The sequence below is a fragment of the Pleurodeles waltl genome, chromosome 2_2 (genome assembly GCF_031143425.1).
Source record: "Pleurodeles waltl isolate 20211129_DDA chromosome 2_2, aPleWal1.hap1.20221129, whole genome shotgun sequence".
Taxonomy (NCBI): domain Eukaryota; kingdom Metazoa; phylum Chordata; class Amphibia; order Caudata; family Salamandridae; genus Pleurodeles; species Pleurodeles waltl.
The window spans coordinates 816875356-816896843 of record NC_090439.1 but is presented as its reverse complement, the minus strand read 5'-3'; positions in this window follow the sequence as shown (position 1 = coordinate 816896843).

Sequence of the window (21488 nt, the reverse complement as noted above, 5' to 3'; positions counted from 1 at the left end):
GATGCTTTTTTTGATGTTGAGAGTCTGTATTCTAGCATACGACATGAGGATGGGTTAACAACATGCGGATACTTTTTGAGGGCTTGAGGGATCAACTTTTTGGCACACATACATATGTTACTTGAAATGATTTGAATCTGTTTAACTGAAAATACTTTTTTATTCGACAAGGGTATTTACAAACAAACACAAAGGTCAGCGATGGGCACCTGTTTCACCCCCAGCTTTGCCAATCTATTGCTGGGCTGGAGGGAGGAACAGGTACTTTTGAACACTAACATGTCTCAATGGATCAACCAGTTTGTTATCTGGCTTTGGTACATTGATGATATTTTTTGTATTTGGGATGGTTCTGAAAATGATCTATTACTATTTGCTAAAGCTTTGAATGTGAATGAATTAAACTTGAAATTTATCATGATACAGTAAGGATACTATGGACTTTTCGGACATCAGATTGATAGTTGAAGGACCCTGTTTACAATCAACACTTTTTAGTAAAGAAACAGCAGGAAACTCTATGCTCCATGCACACAGCAGTTATGCTCCCAATTTCAGATGGTAAATCCCTTATGGGGAGTTTCTCCAAGCAAAATGTAATTGTAGCTCAGAGAAGGATTATGTGAAGACATGTAACCAAATGATGCATAGGCTAAAGTTGAGAGGATACTCAGATAAGCATCTGTGAAGGGCCAGTAGTAGGGCCAATCAGATTATTAGGGATACAATTAATTTTCAAGCCCTCCACAGAACAAATTTAGTTTATTACCAAATATTCACAAGGGTGAAGTAAACTTCAAAAAATCTTTAAAAAGAGGTGGGATATTCTTACACAGGACTAAGGCCCTCATTATGACAATGGCGGTAAGTGCCGCTTATCGCCATGCTGACTGCCGTCAACATACCGCAACCGCAGCAATCAGATTATTAGGGATACAATTAATTTCCAAGCCCTCCACAGAACAAATTTAGTTTATTACCAAATATTCACAAGGGTGAAGTAAACTTCAAAAAATCTTAAAAAAGAGGTGGGATATTCTTACACAGGACTTAGGCCCTCATTATGACAATGGCGGTAAGTGCCGCTTACCGCCATGCTGACTGCCGTCAACATACTGTGACCGCGGCGGTATACCGCTACACGTATTATGACCCACACATAGAAATCCGCCACTATACACACACAAGTCCGCCACACCAAAGGTCAGTGATTAACTGGTGGTACCAAAGCCCACACCGTTATGTCAACAGAAATACGCCCACCACATTATGACCCACGAATCACAATGGCGGAAATTCAACCGCGGTAAACCATTGGCGGTACCGCCACGCTCAAAATACACACACACTAACAAAACAACATCACATTGGTCAATACCAACTACACACACCTGACACCCATACACACACCACACCCACACACCACCATAAAACACACACCCACATTACCCACAACCCTTTACCACTACAAACAATTTACAACAAAGAGAGAGACATACCGGGAGCACCCACAGAACCAGAGCCACAGAACACCAACACCCATACATCATCCACGCCCCTTACAGCACACACCTCAACACATTACTCCACACACTACATCCACGGTACCACAAAGACACCCCAGGTTCTCTGAGGAGGAGCTAAGGGTCATGTCAGAGGAAATCATCCGGGTAGAGACACAGCTATTCGGATCACAGGTGCAGCAGACGACCATTGCAAGGAAGATGGAGCTATGGCGGAGAATCATGGACAGGGTCAACGCCATGGGACAATACCCCAGAACAAGGGATGACATCAGGAAGAGGTGGAATGACCTAAAGGGGAAGGTGCATTCAGTGGTTGCAAGACACCAGATAGCAGTACAGAGGACTGGCAGTGGACCCCCACCTCCTCCCCCACAGCTAACAACATGGGAGAAGCAAGTCTTGGCAATCATGCATCCTGAGGGCCTGGCAGGAGTAGCAGGAGTACAGGATTCTGGTAATTCAAATCTTTACTATTATATCCCCCACCCTACCAGCATGCCATCACAAACTCCTACCCCTACCCTCACCCCATCACTCCACCTCCTCAAATATACCCCACTATCACAACCCACCCATCCGAATACCAAGCCCTGCATGCAACACCTATGCATGGACACCCATCACAGACCCGCATGGACATCCATCACTAAAGCATGCCCATTAGAGAGAATCACCTAGCCCACAAAATCACCACGCACACAAGGCAAAGCTGAGAGGGCAATCACAACCATACAGAAAAACACGACCATGCATAATATGGCACGTGCAGATACAATAACACTGCATTTACATCCCCACAGGACCCCCACTCAACTTCAGCGTAGAGGAGGTGCTACCAACAACTAATCCCTTCACAGAAGAGGCCCACAGTGATGACAGCAGCTCTGCACGCCTGGATCACGATGACCAACCTGGCCCATCAGGGACCTCTGGACAGTCGGGTACCCAGGCACAGTCCCATACCACTACAGACCCTCCCCCCTCAGAAAACACCAGCACAGCACCCACCCAGTGGGCCCATACCACTGTCCCCGGGACACGTCAATCAGCAGTGTGTCCTCCACTACAGGGACTCCAGGCAACCCCACAAACCCAAGTCAATCAGGGACGTGAGGTCAGTGGCAGTGGGCACACGGTTCAGGGGACAGAGGCACAGGGCATCAGGGAAACTGGGAGGACTGCTGTGCAACGGGGGAGGACAGACCCAGGGAACACACTCTCCACACGGCACTTGCAGGGATCCTGGGAGCATACCACCATTCCCAGGAGACCTTGGTCCTGATACTGGCCAAGTTGCAGGAGACCCAGTGGCCACAGGAGGGACAGTACCTGGGGATCAGGGAGGACCTCAAAGATATCCACACCATCCTGGTCACCATTGCAGGGGTGCTGGTTGACATGGCCAATACCATGAGGGAGGTGGTGGCACACCAACGGGCCCCTGACACTAGCCAAACCGAAGAACAGCCCTCCACCTCTGCCGGCACTAGCGGACAGGACACCCCACCACTGGAACAACAGGCCACCAGCACCCAACCCACTGCAGAAGGAGAAGCACTCCGCAAACCGTCCCTGCGATCCAGGCAGTAGCCAGAGAACATTGCCAAGACCCCCACCAGGAAATAAGACTCTCCTGATTGTCACCCTTATGTCCCACTCTGTTACCATATTCACCTTGAACTGCCATTGCTCCCCTTCCTATGTCCCATTGGACAATGCACCTGTGGTACAAAGAGACTGGACTCTAACTGGACATTACTTCACCATCACCCCAGCCCATTGCACATCCCCCTCAACCTCTTAGCACGTAAATAAACACCCTTGGAACAAATACAAGTCTGGAGTCTGTCAATTGATTGAAATATGTATTAGTTCAACAATCTGTAAACATTGCAATTCATATGAACAGTTATATATACATTGGTATGACTTGTAGTGGGCAGCAGTAAACATACCAGGAGCCAAAGTGGGGCACAGAGATCTGAAAATAGAGATGCTGAAGGGTACAGTAAGTGGCCATAGCCATAGGGAAATCATGCTGCCATGTCCAATGTCCAACACAAAACTGCAATGTAAAGTGAAGTTACAGTGTCTTACCTGTGTGTCACTGGAAGTAGTGCTGCATGAGAGAGCATCTGTTGTCCACATCTTCATCCTCTGCCTCCTCTTCATCACTGTCCACAGGCTTCACCACTGCCACAAGACCATCTCAAGGCTCATCCTCCTGCAGAAAAGGCACCTGGAGTCTCAGGGCCAGGTTGTGCAACATGCAACATGCAACAATGATCTGGCACATCTTCTTCGGTGAGTAGTACAGGGATCCACCAGGTAGATGGAGGCACCTGAACCTGGCCTTCAGGAGGCCGAAGGTTCTTTCAATTATCCTCCTTGTTCACCCATGTGCCTCACTGTAACGTTCCTCTGCCCTTGTCCTGGCATTCCTCACTGGGGTCAGTAGCCATGAGAGGTTGGGGTAACCAGAGTCACCTGCAAATATCGAGGGATACCTGTTAGCCACACACTCACCCTTAGGGACAATCTCATACCCAGACACCAATATATACTGGGTGGGGACCTTGGGCTCACCTATTAGCCACACACAGTGCCTCTGGAGTTGAGCATTCACATATGGGATGCTGTTATTCCTCAAGATGCAGGCATCATGCACATAGCCAGGATACTTGTCATTCAGATGGGAGATGTACTGGTCCGCCAAACACACCATCTGCACATTCAGAGAGTGATAGCTTTTTCTATTCCGGAACACTTGTTCATTTCTCCGGGGGGGGGGGACAAATGCTACATGGGTACCATCAATGGCACCAATGATGTTGGGGATATGTCCGAGGGCATAAAAGACAGCCTTCACTGTGGCCAAATCCTCCACCTGAGAGAATACGATGTAGCTGCCCATGTGTTTCAGCAGGGCAGACAACACATGTTGGAGAACATTGTCTGAGACATCCCTGATGCCATGGCCACTGTTGTTTGTAAGGAACCACTTGCCAGGAAATGGAGCACTGACAGGACCTGCACTAGAGGGGGGGATACCTGTGGGGAGGCGGATAGCTGAAATCAGGTCTGGCTCCAATTGGGCACACAGTTCTTGGACTGTGGCCCGATCAAATCTGTAGGTTAGGATAATGTGTCTGTCCTCCATTGTCGGGAGGTCCACCAGGGGTCTGTACACTGGAGGATGTCTCCATCTCATATTCATCTTCAGCGGTTAAAGTCTAGGGAGGAAAACGGTGAGCAGAGGGTCATATTCACACATCTATTGAAGTAATGATGCATATCTTCATTTACAGAACCAGTATGTGATTCAGAGAGTCAGTTGATGTGCCAATGTCTGCTGTGACGCAGTTAGGTGCCATGGCCTGTGCCTCCCTGAAATGGAGTCTGCCTGACCTGTGAGGAGGGACAAGTGGAAATGAGGTAATTCAGCTGGTGTTGTGCACCGTTGCGGTCGGCGGTCGATGACCGCTGCCCATCTTCGCATTGGTTAACATTAGGCCCTATGGGTTCCAGAAGCCAATGGTGATGTACGCCGGCAGTGATGGTATGCACCGCCGTGGACGTGAGCGACATTTTCCATCTGTTCACTCACTTGATACCTGACCTTCAACAGGAGAGGGCCTACACTGCAAGTGCTGCTGTGACCTGTGTCGGGAAGCGACAATGGCTCATGTGTCTGGGGAAAGGGCCCCTGCCTTCACTTTGAAGGAGTTGGAGAGATTGGTGGATGGGGTCCTACCTTGGTACACTTTACTCTATGGTCCTCCAGACAAACAGGTGAGTACACTGTGAGCATGATGAGTGGGCCATGAATGTATGGAGTGCTGAGTGTGTAAGCCACATGTATGGGGGTGCTGAGGTGTCCTGGGCAGAGTGCTGCATGTATGGTGGTCAATGTATGTGCATAAGGGGATGGGAAGGATATGGTGGGCCATGAGTATGACAGTCCGGACGGTATGACTAATCCCTTTTCTGCTGTATTTTTCCTGCAGGTCAGCACCCATCAGAAAAAGGGTATTTGGTGTGCCATCGCCAAGGAGGTGCGGACCCTAGGGGTTTTTGACAGGCAAAGCACCAACTGCCGCAAACGGTGGGAAGACCCTCCGCCGCTGGGCAAGGACGAAGGCGGAGGCCCAGCTGGGAATGGCCTCCCAACGAGGAAGGGGTGCCTGTCATATTTTGACCCCCCCTGATATTCCGCATCCTGGCGGTGGCGTATCCGGAGTTGGATGGGTGCTTGAGGGCATCACAGCAGCCACAAGGTGCTGAGTACAAGTTCAGAATCATGACTTTGCGCGCGTTAAGATTTTTCCTGGGTGGGGATGTGGACTGTGGGTGCCCCTAGACCAGGGCAAACATGGCCGAGTAGGTCCCTTTTTGGGCATGCTCTGAAGCACTCCAACTCCAATGGTGTTAGTGGGCATCTTCTACTGGTCAGGGCCCTGTTTGTTTCAGGTGTGCAACTGATGGCGTTATGCTATGAACCCCATGGGCTGGTGACTATCTTTGTAACTGGTAGTGCATGGCCTAGTGCATGGGGCTGCTCCCTGTGTTTTGTGTATGCCAACGGTAGTGTTGTTACTGGCATTGACCAAGTGTATCCTCTGTCTCTACCCCCCCCTTTTTTGTTTGTCACCCTGTCCTTGTGTGCATTAGCATCATCTGGTGGAGGAGCAGAGGCATCAGCGACGGAGGGAGCTGCATCCCACATGGGCCCGGAGGCCGAATCCACCGAGGGGGAAGTCACCAGTGGGACGGAGGGCGAGGGGAGCACCACGACGGAGACAGAAAGGGACACTACAAACAGCGACTCCTCCTCTGATGGAACTCCTTGGCGGTGGCAGACACCTCTGTGCCCACTCCAACAACAGGTACAGCTGCCACCCCCCTACCAGCACCGCCCTCCCAGCAGCCTCTCAGCATGTTTCCCATGCCTGCTCACCCATTAAGGTGGGCATCTCCTTCGCCCCAGGCACCTCAGGCCTTGCCCCAGTCAGCCCTGCTGCCCTCATTGAGGAGACTATTGACCTCCTGAGATCCCTCACTGTTGGGCAGCAACCATATTGAATGCCCCCAGGGTGTCGAGAGGCATTTGCAACAAACAAATGCATACCTGGAGGGGATTCACTCTGGTGTGGCGGCCCTATAGAGAGCATTTCAGGCTCTGGCCTCCGCACTGATGTAACCAGCCTCCCCCCTCCAACTTCCTCTACCCAGACCTGATCCCCTCAACCCCAGCCTATCCCAAGCACACCTTCAGACCAGCATTCACCCAAATCAACACACAGAAGTGGCTCAGGCAAACACAAGCACCACACTTCATTTAACAGGCACTCACACAAGCACCATCCCCATGCAGACACACCAACATCCACTGCCTCCACTGTGTCCTCCTCCTCGTCATCCACCTCCCTCCCAGTTGCATCTACACTCACACCTGCATGCGCCACATCCTCATCCACTACCTCCATCACCAGCACGTCCATCACTACACACACCTCACTGGCAGTCACCACCCCCACATCCATGCACACGTCCCCTGTGCCCTCTCCCACTGTGTCTGTGACCCCTCCTCCCAAAGTACACAAACGCAAACACACATCCACCCAACAGCTATCCACCTCCCAACAGCATCCAGCTCATGCACCTTCACCCAAACACAGCAGACTGACACCTCCTACAACCACTCCCTCTTCCTCCATTCCCAAACCTTCACACTCTTCCCGCCCCAATGTCCCTAAGAAGCTCTTCCTAGCAAACATTGACCTCTTCCCTACCTCTCCCCCTCCATCCTTCACCTCGGGCCAGGGTGGCCAAAACCCAGCCCAGCACCTCAGCCACCAAATCCACAGCCGCTGTGGTGTCTGCAGCTGTCAGAGGCTCAAAGGGGATACCCTTCAGCCCAGCCAGCGTTCCACCAACCCCTGCCAAGGGCAAGAACATTCCGCCACCTGGCAAGGTAAAGAAGGGGACAGCATCCAGCAAGGGGAAGGAGCCATAACCACCCAGCAAGGCCACCTCAAAGACTCCAGCTGCCAGACCCAAGGTGACACCACCATCTGCCAAGGGCAGGAAGGGCCACAAAACACCAGCCAAGGTACGTCAGCTGTCCTAGCCTGCAGGTGAGGGCCTGGTGGCTACCAGCACAACCGCCAGCACCGCCATGTGCACCGCGGCCAGCACCGCCACCTGCACCACCGTAAGCACCGCCACCTGCACCGCCACCTGCACTGCCGCAAGCACCACTACTGTCAGCAGCAGCAGCTGCCCCAGTGGGCAGCCATCCGAGGCTGCAGGAGAAGGGCTGCAGCCTTCCCCCACGACTGGCAGCACCGGCACCTGCACTGCAGCCAGCACTGCCACCTGCACTGCCGCAAGCACTGCTGCAAGCAGCGCCACCTGCACCGCTGACAGTAGCACCACTGCCAGCAGCTGCAGCCCCAGTGGGCAGCCATCGGAGGCTGCAGGGGAAGGGCTGGAGCCTCCCCCTTACCACTGGCAGCACCGGCACCTGCACCACACCCAGTACCGCCATCTGCACCGCCAGAGGCACCGCCGCAAGCACCACCGCAAGCACAGCCACCTGCACGTTGCAGTTGACAGTAGCACCACTACCAGCATCAGCAGCCCCAGTGGGCAGCCGTTCGAGGCTGCAGAAAAAGGGCTGGAGCCTCCCCCCACCACTGGCAGCACAACCACCAGCACTGGCACGACCAACACTGCGCAGCCGTAGCCGCTGACGGATGGACTGTGGCCCTCCCTCCATGGACTATCATGCATCCTGGTTACTGCAAATCTCATGGCTCTGACACCCAGGTGAGGGACTGTGACCTGGCACCCCCCCATGTGCTATATCACTGGGCACCAAGCCCCCTCCAGAACCAGTGGAGAAAGGCATCCACTCACCCTATCCTTGGCAGGATGAAGCGCACTGGGCACTGAAGCACACTGGGCACAAAGTCCCCTCCAGCACCAGTGGAGAAAGGCATCCACTCACCCTATCCTTCGCAGGATGAAGCACACTGCACACCAAGCCCCCTCCAGAACCAGTGGAGAAAGGCATCCACTCACCCTATCCTTGGCAGAATGAAGCACACTGGGCACAAAGCCCCCTCCAGAACCAGTGGAGAAAGGCATCCACTCACCCTATCCTTGGCAGGATGAAGCACACTGGGCACAAATTCCCCTCCAGAACCAGTGGAGAAAGGCATCCACCTACCCTATCCTTGGCAGGATCAAGCACACTGGGCACAAAGCCCCCTCCAGAACCAGTGGAACATGTCACCCACTTGAGAGACTGTGGCTTTGCACTCCCTAGGACCAAGCAGTGGGCAAACCACCCACTTGAGAGACTTGAGAGACTGTGGCTTTGCACTCACCAGGACCAAACAGTGGACAAACCACCTACTTGAGAGACTTGAGAGACTGTGGCTTTGCACTCCCCAGGACCAAACAGTGGACATGGAGCCCCCTGCAGGAGTCCAATGGCGTAGTACCATCTTCCGGCTGAGGTGCCCCCCCTTCTGTTTCCCCCTGAGGTGCCTGTGTGTTTTCGACCTGATGGCCCTGCAGTGTTCTCTCCGTTTTGAGGCAAGAGTCAAGTGTGGGCTTGGGGTATGTATTAAAGCCCAGTGGGCCACAGACTATTTTTGTGTGGACATTGTCCCTCATTTTGTATCCATTGTATATATTGTACATATTGTTTATTTACGTATGAACATATTTCTCTAAATTTCTAATATTACACTCATTTGACTCCATTCCTTTTGTCCTTGTGCTATTCCAGAGGGTTACGGGGTGTATATGTAATGTTGTTGCATGTGTTTGTGTGTATGGTGTTGGGGGTGAGGGTGGGGTTGGGGGTGTTGCGTGTGTGTGTGTCACTCTCTTTTTCCTCCCCTGGGTACTGCAGTACTCATCGTGGTCGTCGTCACTGGCGTTGGTACTCCTGGTATATGAGAAGATACACCAGCATGGGTAACACCTGTAGTTCGGGCTACATGGTGTCCTGGTTCTTCCTTGAGTGTCGAGAGGTGAGTGGTTTCCCTTCAAAGTACTGTTTCCACCGTGCTTTTGATGGCATTGGTACCGCCCCGGAAAATCTGGCGCATGGGCGGGTTGTAATGGGGTGGGCGGTACATTGTCTTCCGCCTGGCTGTTTGGTGGTTACCTTTGCAGTGTTTGTTGCTACAGCTGTGGCGGTTGGAGTGTTAAAGTGGCTGTACCTGTTGGCAGTTTCCGCAGTGGTCATGATTCCATTTTTGTTACCGCCGGCCTGTTGGCGGTATTACTGCTGCTTTAACACCGCCCGCCAGGGTTGTAATGAGGGCCTAAGCCTTTTTTTCATGTCTTTAGTAGTTCTTTAAAAGGGATATAGATTAACTACAAGTCATGTGATCAAGTCTGTGATCAGTTGAAACACATTCCTTTTCTTTCCACCATTAACTCCGCAAAATTAACTCCAGTGATGTGGTTTGTCTTTCCCCTTCTTGTGAGGAGTGGGAGAATTATTGATTAAATACATTGGCGGTGATGGCCATCACACAAGCCTTAGTCCACTGGCTGGGTGTCTTCAGCGTTGCATTTTAGATACATATATATATATATTTATTACCTACTAACAGTAGCCAGAAGGTAGTTATAGTTAGGACAATGTTTCCAGAAAAAAAGTGTTTTTTTAACCTGCCTATATCTTTATCGCCGTTTGACAAATCTTAACAAAAATTTCTAAAACAAAAAGTGTGCCATGATTCTTGTTGCACATGGAAAGTTCAGGGTGATCTGGCAAGCACAGGCCAGGAAAAAAGAGACTAAAAAAACATATGTTTCCAATGTTAATTCCTATAGGAGTTTTGAACACAACTACAGCCTGTGACGCTGCACCGATTAACACCAAAAGTAGCCTTCGGTTCACGGATTACACTTTTGGATATTTGGTGTACATTCCTTCAGTAGTTTAAAATAAATTAAGAAAAATGTAACTTTGTATATCCCTGGCTGAAAATAGATCATGAGTATTTGCGAATATTCAAAAATGCAGGTGGGAATAGAAGCACGATAATTGGTTGATCACAACCTGACTAGAAAGTTGGGACTGCCATTTTATGTTATGGGAAAGAGTCCCCAGGGCTGAAAATAGAAATAAAAAGGGGTATAAGAGGGCAGGTTGGAGGTACCGTGACCTGAGATGTGTGAAATAGGGGTGTTTGAGGGTCATGGGTTTAAAATTATTTTGTTCCCCATGCACAATATCTGTGAATATTCTCAAATGTCCTAGAATATTCTCAAATGTTCTTGAATATCCTGTAATATTTGAGAATATTCGAGAATATGCAAAAAAGCATTTGCAGACTCATTTACTCATACATGCACTCAGAGACTCATGCGCCCATTCACACACCCATTCAGACACTCATGCTCCCACTCAGACCCACTCATAGTCTCATAGACTCACACACCCACTTTCAGACTCACTCAGACACTTACGCACCTGAGAGAGCGTAGCTTTTATAGTCTATATTAACATGAAATGTTTATGTACTAATGTGTAATAATGCTGCATAGAAACTGTGATAATGTATTTTGCTAAAACGTGCACTTGAAATGTGCCCACGGGGAGTGGCCGCCAATATATACTGGGACTAATAAAACTGACTAATAATGTTGAAATGATATGTTATGGTATGATTTTACACTAATAATAATAGATGTATGTAAGAGTTTTTCTAATAAATCATTAGGCCTTAGTTAGCATGAGTCGAGGCCTAGCTGCCTGACTCTCATATTAAATGTGTTTTTCTAACGTGCAGTGTGCTGACTTGCTGAAGGACATGAACTCTTGTTTTTCTCCAAACTAGAAGCTGAATGTAACTGTAGTAGATCCATTCTCATGAAATTCGACTTGCTTATAGAAACATTTTAGCTGAATGCAACACTGTAGACCAGTCGTAGGTACAAGGTCGCCTAAACTGGTACAGACAATGGAGCCACTGACTGAAGATGTGCAAAGGACCACAAGACTATGAAATCATACCGGACATTCCACCCGCTAAAGACGTCATTCATAAGGACCAATAAAATACGTGAGAACTGTTATGGGGTGACAAATTCGATGAGCTAATGTGAAGTTAATTGGTTAAAGATAGTGGGGTGCAACCCATTGTCCTACCATATTTTAGGGGAATGTACAACGAAAAGGGGATAAAATCCCTTGACACCAGGAAGTAAATTAGAACTAGGGAGTAGGAGGTTAGGAGAGGGGGAGATGCTGATGCGATTTTCTTTGATCCAGACACTTTTTCACTTTGCTTAGTGACTTGCTAATTTTACTTAGAATTATCCTTGCCCTTAGATTGCCCGTTTACACTTTACCTCCTTATGAGGGAAGTGCCCCTTTTACCGGAGCTGAATTCCTGATGGCGAATCAACTGATGTCCTGAGGACGAAGACCGAACCTGAGTGCTGACCCCAAACAGAGGGTAACTATATGACAATGAAATTGTGATTGTCTGTTTGCTTTTCCTTTCTAGGTACCAACTGCTTCTTTTGACAGAGACCATAGTTAGATGTTTTCCAAATTGGTGTTACTAAATTGTTTTGCATGAAGCCCAACATGCCAATGCTAATTAGAGGTTAGTTGAGAGGGGTTCACTAAACTGACGCAAACAGACAAATGACCGAATCTATGCTTTGTTGAATAACGTGATAATGATATTCTGCTGAGGATAACCTATGCTAACGCCGTGTTATATTCTGATGTTTGTGATTCTTGCTTTGATGAAATCTTATCAGAGTTGCCATATTGTGACAATGCTAATGTGTTTCTTGGTTTTGAGACTAATAAACTTGCGAGTAGAATTGTAATCAATAGGGAATAAATATCACAAAATTCATATTATTCTGGTATCGTTATTCATGACTGAAAGGTCATGGTTTTCTGAGTTTCATTAAATGTCATTGACTAAGGTGAATTGCATTGTTTTAATAAATATTGATGACATTATTGACGTACTGACATGTTGATTAGCTATCTCGTCCTAAGGTGTCTTCAATCAGGGTCAAAAGATTCATTGGCCTAAAACGAGTCCCAAAGTGGGTAAATTAGTCATAAAGAGACGCGTTAACAGTTCTGGTAGCAGAGCAACTGTTTAGGCCCTTTGGGGCCCTAGGACGGAGTACTATTGTTCAAATTGTTTTTTTTTAGATAATGCAAATTGGAGGTATGATGTGTTTCTAAATTCCCCATGACTTTCCCGAAATCTCAGAGCCTGCCTAAGTGAGTTAGGTATGTTCTCGGCATTTTAGTATGCGTGGTGCAGAATTTGCGCTTGCTCAGCTTATGCATATTGCAGGTGTTTTTGTGAAGTTTGTGTGGATTTAGGTCAGGTAATGTTGTTTTAGTAGGAGTGGGCGTACTCTGCGGTATGAGAGTAGGGAAGTCGGCAAACTTCATGTGAGTAAGTCGCTTTGTGCTAAAAAATTATCCACATGGTTGTTGTTGATGATGTACGGACACGTCGTGGTCTAAGACTCCGGAGTATATTGACAAGTTTAGGAGACACTTGGGTTTATGTTGTAATTTGTGTGGTTTAATAGGTCAATCGGGCGTGGTTGACAAGTCGAGTTTGAGTCAATTGTGTGAGTGAAACCTTCGATGGAGATTTGGCAAGGTCTAAAGTGCACTTGAGCAAACCATTGACAAGTCGAGAGTAGGATTTGCGGGTCGAATTCTACTTGCAAGTGCAGGAGCTGAGAAGGAGAGAGTAGCGGCCGAGGCTTCAAGTGAAATATCTGTAAAGTTCTGAAGCGATTGTGTTATCCTTCCTGTAGTAAACCGGCAAATTTGGGTTTTGTTGTTAAAGGTGCTCGCAAATATTGCATTAGTTTGTGTGTCAAGAGGACAAGCCGCAAGACTTTGTCAGCTGCAGTGTGTGTGAGTGTGACGTCAGTAGTGCCGCGCTGGGATAGGTCAGTTGCCAAGAAGGGTCGCGCACAGATTGGCAGCTGTCCGTGAGAGGCAATAGGTTGAGAAAGGTGGGTGAAGAGTGTTCTGGGAATTAAAGTCACTTTCTGATTAGATTCAAAACAAAATAAAAAGACGCAAAAATGAAGTTTTTCAAGGCTTTAAAGAGTGCCTGGAAGGGAGATACATATGTTAGGGTGAGTGAACCTACACCGCCTGAGGGTACTCCAGCTTATATTGTAATGGAGGAAAAGGGTGTTGCGCCATGTCTTTGGATGAAGCAGTGGCGTAAATTAACAGAGAAGGAGGGATGTTTAGCGATTCTGGAGCATGGCACGTTTAACACAAGAATCTTAGAGAACTTGAGGTGGATGTTAAGTGTATAGAAGCTGCCTCCGAGACCAGCTCAGTATGAGGCATTAGCAGTCTGGGATTTAATGGCCATACGACAAAGACAGCAAAAGCTTGAAAGGAGAATAAAAAGGGCAGAGAAAACTTTAGCTGAGGCTAGATGGGACAATGAGAGCAGGATGTTCGGGCAATAACACAAGAAGATGAGGCACAGGGAAAGAAAGTCACCTGTAAGACAGACAAGGGCTCTAGCAAGACAAAAGAGACTCAGAGGTCTTGGGTAGATGAAGATGATTCAGGTGATGAAGATTCTTTATCAGTTGTTACATGATCGCCCGCCACCATATGCTATAAATGACACTGCTCCTCAGCACTGCGGGTCCTGAGGATTCGACACAGAGACAGAGAATTACAAGTACAGTGCAGACAAGCGATACAGTTTTGATACAGAATGGTGACAGTGTACCCACTGCACCAGACATGCAGACACAGTTGCAACCTCTGCCCCAGAAACAGAGGATTTATCCAGATGTCCCAGTACTAGAGACAAATACGAGTCTGATGGTGCCGCCTGATCCGATATATACGAGATCAAAGCTAGTGCAGATTGAGCCAACTCCGCAATTGCTGCCCCAGCTGATTCCGGGTTATAATCCAGCGGCAGGACCTCAGTCAGTACCTGCACCAGCCACGGTGAGTCAAGCTTTGGGAGTTACTGCTCCACGGGGTTTGGGACCTGGTCAGACACCAGCTGCCATATCATTACCAATTACTGTTGGCCCACCAGTACCGCTATATGCGCAGGGTAAGCCTGTCAGGGAGTGAGGACCCAGGAGATAATAAGAGGAGGGTTCACAGGAACTCCCCAACCAATGACACCAAGGGAGCAAGCAGCAGAAGGACTCAGGTCCTTGCTAGACCTCAGTCCGATTGGGGCTCCTTTAGAGGCAATGAGGCAAGCAGGGCTAAGTGTGCTGGCCCCGCAGACACTGAGTACAAATACGTCACAGTCACCATTGATGCAGTCAGGAAACATTTAGTTGCAAGGCTTTTCATGCAACAGTTGAATGAGTGGTTAGAAAAGATCAACGCTTCACAAACTACTACAGTGACCGTAGAGAGGTCAGAAAGGGATGAGTACCTGAATTTTGTGAGACTGGTGGAAGGAACAATGGGGGTGAATATATTAGTCATACACAGAAGCAGAATTGAGGTATCTGTGCCCCAGAATTACAAATGAAGTGAGTAAGGTGCACCAGAGGTTGGCAAACCTGATGGATAAATACAACATTGATATTGAGAATACTAAACATTTGAAAAGAAGCTACAGATTAGACTTTGATTCTAAAGATTTTGATCACATGAGGTCTACCGGAATGAAAGTGTATCTTAAAGAAACATTGCAAAGTGTGCAAATTTGGGGAGCCTTAGAGAAGGTGGAAGGCAGATGGGCGAAGAAAAGAGATAAAGAGAAAGGCGATGATCCAGAACCAAAGCAGGCTATAGCTGCACCGGACACGGGGACAATAAAAATGTTACCAGTGAGAGAAACAGCCGGAGGGGTGCTAGTCCATGTACCGTTGTCTAGGGGAGACATCCTGTCATTCACCAGTGATTATCCCAGGTTGAGGGAGAAGCCAATAGAATGGTACCAACAGACGGACAGGTTTGTGAAGCTTGCGAAATGTCTCTGGGAAGACTTGAATGCACTGTTTGAGATTATAGTTCCACCTGACTTATGACTTGAGTGTAAGAGAGGTGTGGATTGGCCGACACAGGAACCCGCAAGGGATAAGGTGACTGGAGCACCATCGAAGGAGGTGATGAAGTATTATCATAATGTGATTGAGTTTTTGAAGTAGAAAGTGTCGCCAAAAGTGACTGACTGGCAGAAAATCAATCGAACCTCACAGGAGGCCAAAGAGTCAATTCATGCCTACTATGAGAGATTGTTGAAAGCATTCAAACACTACAGTGGCACTGAGAATATTGAGCCGAAAGACATGAACCATCTTGTGTTCAGGTTTGTTGAAGGGCTGAGACCAGAGATTAGCCAGATGATTAAGAATCATTTGATCTGTTGGCAAGCAAAGCCGATTGATGAGGTGTTGCAGTATGCGAAATACTGTAGTGACGAGATTGAGCTGAAGCAGAGAAAGTTGAAAGAGAAGGTGATGGTGATGCAGATTAAGGCAGCACAAGCAGGGATGCAGGGAAATGGCGTACAGCAGGTGATACAACAGCAACTGCAAGGAAATGGCATGTTTCAGGCACAACCGAGAGGTTGAGGTTGGGGTTTTGTGAACCGTGGTCCAGACTTGAATACTGTTGTGGTTCAAAACGATGTGCAGGGGATGAAAAAGGTGTCACCATGTCACGCGTGCGGGGAAGTGGGGCATTGGAAGCGGGAATTCCCAATGGTGATGCAGGATGGTGTTGTCCAACAAAGCAATGATGTCGGTACCTTCCAAAATGTGAGGGGTCCAAAAATGAGGGGTCAAAATCAGAACTTCCAGAATAACATGGTACAGATGCAGGGGTTACAGCCCATGCAGCAAATGCAAATGCTGCGTGTTCAACCAGCACAGATGCAGCAGATACAACAGCAGGTTCCCATGGTACCTAGACAGCAAATGCAATTACCATTATCTCCAGTGGGACCGCAACAGGTGATGCTTCCTCAACAGGTCACAGGCCAAACGATGAGTCAAAATAACACAGTACAACAGTTCCCATTGCGTGGTGAGGATGGAATAAACAATGAATGGTCGGATGATTGTTCAGACAGTGAGGAGTGCAGGCTTGCAGCACCCCTAGAGGTAGATCAGAGGGGTCCCTATGTAGAGGGGAAGGTGATGGGTCATAAGGTTTCATTCCTAGTTGATACAGGAGCTACACGTTCTACAGTCAGAAGTGCAGAGGTTCCGAAATTATCACTTTCAGGGCGTACCATAAGGGTAGTAGGAGTAGCAAATCAGTTTTTGACAAATCCAATTACAGACCAGGTCCAAGTTGAGATTGGCAACTTCCAGGGACTGCACAAATTTGTAGTCTGTGATTCTAGTCCAGTATCCCTACTGGGAAGATACTTGTTGTGCAAAACGAAGTGTTTCTTTACCTGTTCCAATGAAGGAATTGAAGTCCAGACAAACTGTGATGATGAAGGGGATGATGGGCAGTTTTCAGAGTCAGAGCCAGAGACTGCAAATGAAGATTACCCTCTGATAACATTATTCCCAATGCTTATGGTACTTGACTTGCCACCCGAGTTGCAGGGAACAGTAACAGAGAAAGTGTGGGACCTGACAGGAAAATAAGTGGGATTGATAAAAGGAGTAGAACCGGTCAAAGTGCAGGTTAAACCAAATGCAGTGTTTCCGCAGGTACCGCAGTACCACATGACACAAGATGTCCTCATTCAGGTAGCGCAGATAATTGCGGACTTTGTGAAGCAAGGGGTTCTGAAAGAAGTGATGAGCAGCCCGTGTAATTCACCAATAATGGGTCTGAAAAAGCATTGTGGGAAGGTTCGAATTGTGCAGGACTTGAGGAAAATAAACGAGATTGTGGTAAAATGCTGCCCCATAGTGCCAAACCCAGCTGTGATCATGTTCCAGGTTCCGTGTGATGCAGAGTGGTTCACGGTTGTGGACCTGTCTCAAGCGTTCTTTTCGGTGCCTCTTCATGAGGAGAGCCAATTTCTCTTCAGTTTCAAATTCCTGGATAAGGTGTACAGTTGGTGCAGAATCCCTCAAGGGTTTTTCTGAGTCACCTTCCATCTTCAATCAGATATTGAAGAAGGATTTAGAGTAGTTGGAACTGCCTTTCAGTTCGACTCTAGTACAGTACATTGATGATTTGTTACTTGCGTCCAGAACAAAAGACGACTGCAGGTATGACACAATTGCCTTCCTGATCATTCGGGAAAAAACTGACATAAAGTGTCCCCAAAGAAGCTGAAATACTGCCAGAGAGAGGTGAAGTACTTAGGTCACCTGATTGAGAAAGGGTCGAGAAAAATATCCAAAGAAAGAGTGACCGTCATACTGCAGATGAATCCCCCGACAACCAAGAGAGATGTCAGAATGTTTCTGGGAATGGTGGGCTATTGTCGTCAGTGGATTCCCAATTTCTCAATCATCTCTAAACCCTTGATAAAACTGACAGGCAAGTAAGTTCAGGATGACCCGGGTAACATAATCTTGTCCGAAAAAGAGATGAAGGCCTTCATGGAATTGAGGGAATGTATGTGCAGGGCACCAGCTTTAGGTATGCCTTATTAAACAAAGCCTTTTCTACTGTTTTGTCATGAACGTGATGCATGTTCTTTGTCTGTTTTAACACAGGTCCATGGAGGTGCAAACCGCCCAGTAGCATATTTTTCAGCTACTTTGGACCCAGTCGCAGCAGCCTTACCGGGTTGTTTGCGTGCAGTTGCAGCAGTTGGTCAAAGCCTCACACAGTGTGAAGGCATAGTGATGGGACATCCCTTAACAGCAATGGTTCCTCATTAAGTTTAAATTTTGCTAACCCGAACCAAGACACAGCATATGACAAATGCTAGGCTGACTAGATACGAGACCATTATACTGGAGTCTCCGAATGTTTCCCTCAAGAGATGTACTGTATTGAACCCGGCAACTTTACTTCCTATTGAAAATACAGACATTAATGATGCTGAGGAAGTGGAACATGATTGCCTTGAGGTAACAGAACTATGCACCAAACCAAGACCTGACATCAAAGATACTCAGTTAGAAGAAAATGATTACATTCTATTTGTTGATGGTTCATGCTTGAGAGACTCAGTGGGAGTACTGAGAGCTGGGTATGCCGTGTGTACAATCACCGGTATTCTAGAAGCTTCCTGGCTTGAAAGAGTGTACTCTGCACAAGTGGCTTAATTAATTACCCTTACTCAGGCATGCCACGCACTGAAAACCTGAAAGTCACTATTTATACTAACAGCAGATACGGATTCGGAATTGTACATGATTTTGGCCAACTATGGTCACAGAGGGGTTTCATGACCTCTTCTGGTTCACCAGTGAAAAATGGTGAAAAGATTAAGGATTTGTTGCATGCAATTCAGTTACCTCTTGAAGTTGCCGTGGTGAAATGCAATGCTCATGTTAAGTCACAAGACTTTGGGGGTGATTCTGATTCTGGCGGGCGGCGGAGGCCGCCCGCCAGAATTCCGCCCTCCATTATACCGCTCCGCGGTCAGAAGACCGCGGAGGGTATTATGAGTTTTTCCCTGGGCTGGCGGGCGGTCTCCAAAAGACCGCCCGCCAGCCCAGGGAAAAACTCCCTTCCCACGAGGATGCCGGCTCGTAATCGAGCCGGCGGAGTGGGAAGGTGCGACGGGTGCAGTGGCACCCGTCGCGTATTTCAGTGTCTGCAAGGCAGACACTGAAATACTTTGCGGGGCCCTCTTACGGGGGCCACTGCCGTGCCCATGCCATTGGCATGGGCACGGCAGGGGCCCCCAGGGGCCCCGCGACCCCCCCCCTACCGCCATCCTGTTCATGGCGGCATTCCCGCCATGAACAGGATGGCGGTAGGGGGGGTCAGAATCCCCTCGGCGGCGCAGCGAGCTGCGCCGCCTTGGAGGATTCTTAGGGGCAGCGGAAAACCGGCGGGAGACCGCCGGTTTTCCTGCACTGACCGCGGCCAAAGCGCCGCGGTCAGAATGCCCTGCGGGGCACCGCCGGCCTGTCGGCGGTGCTCCCGCCGACCCTGGCCCCGGCGGTCTAAGACCGCCGGGGTCAGAATCACCCCCTTTGTGTCAATGGGAAACGGCTATGCAGATCAAGTCGCAAGGTTTTGCGCATTGAACTGTATATCGTTCCGAGATCAGTGGGAATTGTTACCTGAAACTGAAAATGAAACATGTTTAAATTTTGCATTAAGGGTGGTTGACACATTAGACGAACTAAAATTACTGCACGGACGTGCTGGCAAAGAAGAGAAACGTTCCTGGTAGAGAATGCACTGTGTACAAAGAGCTGATGATATTTGGGTCTCAGATGAGGGGAAAATGGTTTTGCCAAACAGTCTTCTGTCACAGTTTGCAAGGTTCTATCACGGCCAAGCCCATATAGGGAGAGATGCAATGATCAGGTTGTTCAAAATCGATTGGTTCAATCCAAAATTCAGACAAGCTGCAGAGGTTATCTGTCACAGATGAATGCAGGAATGCAGGAAAAGGGACGGTGGTGAATATGAGCCACGTTGGGAGAGCTGGTGGTCCATTTAGCAGGATGCAGATGGACTTCTTTGAAATGCCTGTGTGTGGAAAACTAAGATATGTGTTGGGGATTGTGTGTGTTTTCAGTCATTGGATTGAAGCTTACCCCACACGTAGGAATGACAGTCTCACAGTAGCAAAGCTGTTGCTTAGAGAGTTAATACCACGTTTTGGATTCCCGATCTCTTTAGAATCAGATAGGGGCAGACACTTCGAAAATGAGGTGATTAAGCTTTTGTGTGCCGCATTGAAGATTGAGCAGAAGCTGCATTGTAGCTATCGCCCTGAAGCATCAGGACTAGTAAAACAGATGAATGGTACCTTGAAGTCAAGAATGGCAAAAATGTGCGCAGCTGCCAATTTGAAATGGCCAGATGCATTGCCCTTAGTGCTGATGTCAATGAGAAATACACCTGACAAGAAAACAGGACTATCTCCTCATGAGATATTGATGGGCAGAGCGATGAGATTGCCGCAGTACCTGCAAATGCTCTTGTAAATATCACGGATGATATGGTGTTGGACTACTGCAAGTGTCTGGCTGATGTGGTCCGCTCTTTTTCTCACCAGGTGGAGGCTAACACATTGCCACCGATCAATGATCCAGCTCACACCTTGAAAGCCGGTGACTGGGTTGTTGTCAAGAAACATGTGAGGAAGTCGTGTTTGGAGCCACGTTGGAAGGGGCCACATCAAGTAATACTGACTACCACTAATGCTGTGAAATGTGCAGGTGTTCCGAAGTGGATACATGCCAGTCACACAAAGAGGGTGACGTGTCCAACTGATGAGGAACTTGAAGCATCCAAGACAACAGTTGCAGAAAAGGAAGTCTCAGGGCCGGAGAGTATTCAAAGGGGAACTGAGACTGAAGGAGAGCCCACTGAGGATGGTTCAGTCACTCAAAGTGAGTTCCAGAGGGGTGACAGTGAGCCTATCTCAGCTGAGGTAACAGGGGAACCAACGCAAAGAGAGGTTCTCCCAGAAGCAGACGGATTCAGGTTTGAAGTTGAGCCTGTGACAGACCCTGAAGGTGAGGGGGAAGAAGCAGAGGGAGGTCAAGGTGAACTGACTCCTCCTGAGCCGGTTGCAGGTCCATCAAGAGAAAACACCATAGCACAAGAGGAGGGCGCTGTTCAACGTTCTGAAACGCCAAGCAAGAAGAAAACACATAAAGGAGACAACTGGCCAAAGCCACAAGTTACAATAGAGAAAGTGATCCCTGGAGACACAATTGAGGAATAAGTTGACACAACCAGAAAAGAGGATCTCAGTGAAGGAGAGTTACAAAGTGAACGCAGACTGAAAAGAAAAAGAGTCGCAAACAGGAGGTACGCAGGTCCTGAATGGGTATACGTAACAACAGCTGAATGGCAACAAGAAT